This window comes from Bombina bombina, chromosome 7 (assembly GCF_027579735.1).
Source record: "Bombina bombina isolate aBomBom1 chromosome 7, aBomBom1.pri, whole genome shotgun sequence".
Classification (NCBI taxonomy): Eukaryota; Metazoa; Chordata; class Amphibia; order Anura; family Bombinatoridae; genus Bombina; species Bombina bombina.
The window spans coordinates 260,086,518-260,092,517 of record NC_069505.1 but is presented as its reverse complement, the minus strand read 5'-3'; positions in this window follow the sequence as shown (position 1 = coordinate 260,092,517).

Sequence of the window (6,000 nt, the reverse complement as noted above, 5' to 3'; positions counted from 1 at the left end):
AAATACAGTCAAGTTTCTATGCCCCTGGTTATGTAGTTTGGGAAGTCCTGTCCTTACACTCCTTTTTGGGCAAGCTGTAGCGCAGTCCCCGAGTCTTTGGTTTTTTGACCATTTACTCTGGTTCTCTTGTTTTTCTTATTCATATAAATACATATGTATAGTTGTATACACATATATTTTTAAAGATGTATATGTATGTATCTCTGTGTTAAAGCTCTTTCGGCTAGATTTAGAGTTGGGCGGTATCCGTCAAAACCAGCGTTAGAGGCTCCTAACGCTGGTTTTTACCGCCCTCTGGTATTTGGAGTCAGTCAGGAAAGGGTCTAACGCTCACTTTGCAGCCATGACTTTTCCATACCGCAGATCCCCCTACGCCATTTGCGTATCCTATCTTTTCAATGGGATCTTTCTAACGCCGGTATTTAGAGTCGTGGCTGAAGTGAGCGTTAGAAATCTAACGACAAAACTCCAGCCGCAGAAAAAAAACAGTAGTTAAGAGCTTTCTGGGCTAACGCAGGTTCATAAAGCTCTTAACTACTGTGCTCTAAAGTACACTAACACCCATAAACTACCTATGTACCCCTAAACCGAGGCCCCCCCACACCGCCGCCACTCTATTAAATTTTTTTAACCCCTAATCTGCCGCTCCGTACACCGCCGCCAGCTACATTATCCCTATGTACCCCTAATCTGCTGCCCCTAGCATCGTCGACACCTACATAATATTTATTAACCCCTAATCTGCCCCCCCAACGTCGCCGCTACCTTACCTTCACTTATTAACCCCTAATCTGCCGACCGCACCGCTACTATAATAAATGTATTAACCCCTAATCTGCCTCACTCCCGCCTCAATAACCCTATAATAAATAGTATTAACCCCTAATCTGCCCTCCCTAACATCGCCGACACCTAACTTCAAACATTAACCCCTAATCTGCCGACCGGAGCTCACCGCTATTCTAATATATTTTTTAACCCCTAAAGCTAAGTCTAACCCTAACACTAACACCCCCCTAAGTTAAATATAATTTTTATCTAACGAAATAAATTAACTATTATTAAATAAATTAATCCTATTTAAAACTAAATACTTACCTGTAAAATAAACCCTAATATAGCTACAATATAAATTATAATTATATTGTAGCTATTTTAGGATTAATATTTATTTTACAGGCAACTTTGTAATTATTTTAACCAGGTACAATAGCTATTAAATAGTTCATAACTATTTAATAGTTACCTAGTTAAAATAATTACAAAATTACCTGTAAAATAAATCCTAACCTAAGTTACAATTAAACCTAACACTACACTAGCAATAAATAAATTAAATAAAATACCTACAATTATCTACAATTAAACCTAACACTACAAATGGAAAGAGGGTCTAGGGAGCGCCTCAGAGTGGGCAGAGGATAAAATATTTCAGTTGTGTGATGGTTATTTAACAAATTTATTAACGCACAGATAATAGAGGATCTTATAATGACCAATTAATATTGGTATGTAGTTGTCGCATAAAATATCACACTAAAAATATCATATAGAATAGTCATAAAAATTTCCTAAAAAATCACATAAAAATCACATAAAAATATACTCATGGATCCATGTTACATAAAAATTAGAATTAAAATCAGTAAAATGTGCTATACCCCGGTTAGGGGGGATAGTTAGCTTACAGAAAATAGTATTAAAATACAATCCTAAGTGATCCTGTTTAGCCAATCTAAAATAGAATCTGAAAAGTCTGATGGAATAGCTTTGATTTAGCTAGTGGTTAGTTCACAAAGAGTAAGTGGTGTTCCAATTCTTCAAGGTTAAAGTAAAAGTCTCTCCTGTGAATAAAAAAGGTGATTTGACAGTGTCCAAAAAGATTATGTCCCAACGGTGATAAAAAAAATAGTGGAAAAAACAATGCGCTAAGTTGAAAAATAATGCAAAATAAAATACCAAAAAAGAAAAAAAGAGAAAAAAGTGAAAAAATTGTGAAAAATATATATTAATCCAATTCTGTCAGTTCATTATACAATGCAAAAGGGAAAATTTAAAAAGGAAAAGATATATTGCTTGTGTGAATATTCAGTGTATCCTGTGATATGTTGTTGTCAAAAAAATAACAAGATGATTCAAAAATAGAACATAAATTCCCAGTGTCCCTGTGGAATACAAATGAGAAAATAGTGCAATATTGCTAAATAAATCTTAAATCCAATTGAAATAAGGCTTACCATAAATTAGCCAACACGTTTCGGCCCTTCCCTGGGCCTTTATCAAGACTGTAGTATGGTAAGTCATGTAAAGCCTCCTTATATACTGTAGGTGGTTAAACCCATTTGCGCTATTTTCGCACCAAAAATGGTGTCTCTGAACCGGAAGTGATAGCCTCCAATCCGTAAATATTAAGTTCCTTTGTATATACTACTTATATTTCTATTTTGTAAATCCTAATGTACATTATGAGTATGTTTATTGAAAAAATATGTGCATTGATCATCCCTAGATGTCCCAAACAAAAGCGTTATGTATCCTGTATCGCCGAAACCGGAAGTGTAATGTGCTAGTATCACTTCCGGTTTCGGGTGAACTGCCGATAATCTATTTGTTTGTTAAGTTTCTGTATTGATCATCCCTAGATGTCACAAAGAAAAGCGTTATGTATCCTGTATCATCGAAACCGGAAGTGTAATGTGCTAGTATCATACCTACAATTATCTACAATTAAACCTAACACTACACTATCAATAAATTAATTAAATACAATACCTACAAATAAATACAATGAAATAAATAACTAAAGTACAAAAAATAAAAAAGAACTAAGTTACAAAAAATAAAAAAATATTTACAAACATTAGAAAAATATTACAACAATTTTAAACTAATTACACCTACTCTAAGCCCCCTAATAAAATAACAAAGCCCCCCAAAATAAAAAAATGCCCTACCCTATTCTAAATTAAAAAAGTTCAAAGCTCTTTTACCTTACCAGCCCTGAAAAGGGCCCTTTGCGGGGCATGCCCCAAAGAATTCAGCTCTTTTGCCTGTAAAAAACCCCCATACAATACCCCCCCAACATTACAACCCACCACCCACATACCCCTAATCTAACCCAAACCCCCCTTAAATAAACCTAACACTAAGCCCCTGAAGATCTCCCTACCTTGTCTTCACCTCACCGGGTTCAGCGATCGGTCCAGAAGAGGGTCCGAAGTCTTGATCCAAGCGGCGGCTGAAGAACTCCATCATCGGGATGAAGTCTTCTATCAAGCTGCATCTTCAATCGACGCCTACTCGCCGAATGACGGTTCCTTTAAATGACGTCATCCAAGATGGCGTCCCTCAAATTCCGATTGGCTGATAGGATTCTATCAGCCAATCGGAATTAAGGTAGGAATATTCTGATTGGCTGATGGAATCAGCCAATCCGATTCAAGTTCAATCCGATTGGCTGATCCGATCAGCCAATCAGATTGAGCTCGCATTCTATTGGCTGTTCCGATCAGCCAATAGAATGCGAGCTCAATCTGATTGGCTGATTCCATCAGCCAATCAGCATTTTCCTACCTTAATTCCGATTGGCTGATAGAATCCTATCAGCCAATCGGAATTCGACGGACGCCATCTTGGATGACATCATTTAAAGGAACTGTCATTCGGGGAGTAGGCGTCGGTAGAAGAGGATGTTCCGCGTCGGCTGGAAGATGATGGCTCCGGAAGAAAGAAGATTGAAGATGCTGCTTCATAGAAGACTTCATCCCGATTATGGACTTCTTCAGCGCCCGCTTGGATCAAGACTTCAGCCCGATGATGGATTTCTTCAGCCGCCGCTTGGATCCAGACTTCAGCCCGAGGATGGACGTCACTCTTCAGCCCCCCGCTTGGGCTTGGATCAAGACATCGGAGGCTCTTCTGGACAGATCGGGACCCGGTGTGGTGAAGACAAGGTAGGGAGATCTTCAGGGGCTTAGTGTTAGGTTTATTTAAGGGGGGTTTGGGTTAGATTAGGGGTATGTGGGTGGTGGGTTGTAATGTTTGGGTGGGGTATTGTATGGGTTTTTTTTACAGGCAAAAGAGCTGAATTCTTTGGGGCATGCCCCACAAAGGGCCCTTTTCAGGGCTGGTAAGGTAAAAGAGCTTTTCTATTTTAATTTTAGAATAGGGTAGGGCATTTTTTTATTTTGGGGGTCTTTGTTATTTTATTAGGGGGCTTAGAGTAGGTGTCATTAGTTTAAAATTGTTGTAATATTTTTCTAATGTTTGTAAAAAAAAATTATTTTTTGTAACTTAGTTCTTTTTTATTTTTTGTATTTTAGTTAGTTTATTTAATTGTATTTATTTGTAGGTATTGTATTTAATTTATTGATAGTGTAGTGTTAGGTTTAATTGTAGATAATTGTAGGTAGTTTATTTAATTTATTTATTGATAGTGTAGTGTTAGGTTTAATTGTAACTTAGGTTAGGATTTATTTTACAGGTAATTTTGTAATTATTTTAACTAGGTAACTAATACATAGTTCTTAACTATTTAATAGCTATTGTACCTGGTTAAAATAAATTTTAAAATAAGTTGCCTGTAAAATAAATATTAATCCTAAAATAGCTACAATATAATTATAATTTATATTGTAGCTATATTAGGGTTTATTTTACAGGTAAGTATTTAGATTTAAATAGGAATAATTTATTTAAGAGTTAATTTATTTCGTTAGAATAAAATTATATTTAATTTAGGGGGTGTTAGGGTTAGGGTTAGAATTAGCTTTAGGGGTTAAAAAATTTATTAGAGTAGCGGTGAGCTTCGATCGGCAGATTAGGGGTTAATACTATTTATTATAGGGTTATTGAGGCGGGAGTGAGGCGGATTAGGGGTTAATAACTTTATTATAGTAGCGGTGCGGTCCGCTCGGCAGATTAGGGGTTAATAAGTGTAGGCAGGTGGAGGCGACCTTGAGGGGGGCAGATTAGGGGTTAATAAATATAATATAGGGGTCGGCGGTGTTAGGGGCAGCAGATTAGGGGTACATAGCTATAATGTAGCTTGCCGTGGTGTACGGAGCGGCAGATTAGGGGTTAATAATAATATGCAGGGGTCAGCGATAGCGTGGGCGGCAGATTAGGGGTTAATAAGTGTAAGGTTAGGGGTGTTTAGACTCGGGGTTCATGTTAGGGTGTTAAGTGCAGACTTAGGAAGTGTTTCCGCATAGCAAACAATGGGGCTGCGTTAGGAGCTGAACGCTGCTTTTTTTGCAGGTGTTAGTTTTTTTTTTCAGCTCAAACAGCCCCATTTCTGTGGGGGAATCCTGCACAAGCACGTTTTTGAAGCTGGCTGCGTCCGTAAGCACCGCTGGTATCGAGAGTTGCAGTGGCGTTAAATTATGCTCTACGCTCCTTTTTTGGAGCCTAACGCAGCCATTCTGTGAACTCTAAATACCAGCGGTATTTAAAAGGTGCGGGGGGAAAAAAGCACGCGTAGCTAACGCACCCCTTTGGCCGCAGAACTCTAAATCTAGCCGTTTGCCTTTTTTTTAACACCTGAGACCCTAAATGTTTGAGCCATTATAACTTTTGTGTGCAAATTTTTTTATTTTTTATTTCAGTGTTATTGTGAGTGTAAGAGTACATTATAATGTATTTTGGATGTGTTTTGTGCAGCTTTTTAATTTTACAAAACAGTTAACCACAGCTCTGAATATGCTGTAATCATTCTAGCGCAAATCACGATTGCGCTCAAGGGAGCGCTCCACTCCTAATCTGGCCGTACTGTATATATTAACTTAAAGAGTTGTTTAAATTTTGGAGATGTATTATGTTCGTACCTAGCGATTTTATAGAAACTCTGTCATGTGTCTAAAAAAAGGTGACCAGGCTGGATTCTAATTGAGCAGTAAGAGGAAATGGCGCTTTTTCATTAGTGAGAGACCAACGTTTCTACATAATTTCCTCCTTCTGCCTACCAACCTCTCTTACACCCTTCTCCCCATCATATCCTTG